This window comes from Apaloderma vittatum, unplaced genomic scaffold, assembly GCF_000703405.1.
Source record: "Apaloderma vittatum isolate BGI_N311 unplaced genomic scaffold, ASM70340v1 scaffold19102, whole genome shotgun sequence".
Lineage (NCBI taxonomy): Eukaryota > Metazoa > Chordata > Aves > Trogoniformes > Trogonidae > Apaloderma > Apaloderma vittatum.
Window position 1 is genome coordinate 4,759 of NW_009703332.1, and position 356 is coordinate 5,114.

Consider the following 356-nt stretch of genomic DNA (forward strand, 5'->3'; position numbering starts at 1 on the left):
AAGACAACGGCTCCCTCAACAAGCTCCAAGATATGAATCACCTTACTCCATCCCCTTCTATGAGATGCCTTAATGAGCAACATCACTGCAGGGCTGGTACCTGCAAGATGGGGCTCACAGAAGACCCACACCCACCTCCCCAGTGACACCAGACCTCTGTGTCTAGGAAAGGTGGTCCAGGATAATTTTTTTTAAGGAAGCCTTTGCCCATCTCAAGATTGACAAGCTAGAAGGACACAGTTTTGATTAAATCAGCATGAGTCTGGTGCACAGGGCAGCATTTTTGCTCAGCTCCACGCCAAGTTGGCTGGGTGTGACTTCTGCTCTGATGCTGGGGAAGAGCGAGCAGCGAGAAA

At 50.0% G+C, this 356-nt stretch overlaps 1 protein-coding gene across 1 annotated transcript in view; it reads right to left on the reverse strand.

Annotated features, from left to right (window-relative positions):
* Window positions 1–356, reverse strand: part of LOC104270288 (deleted in malignant brain tumors 1 protein-like) — a gene marked incomplete at its 3' end in the record, with an annotated part of 5,279 nt that overhangs the window by 451 nt on the left and 4,472 nt on the right.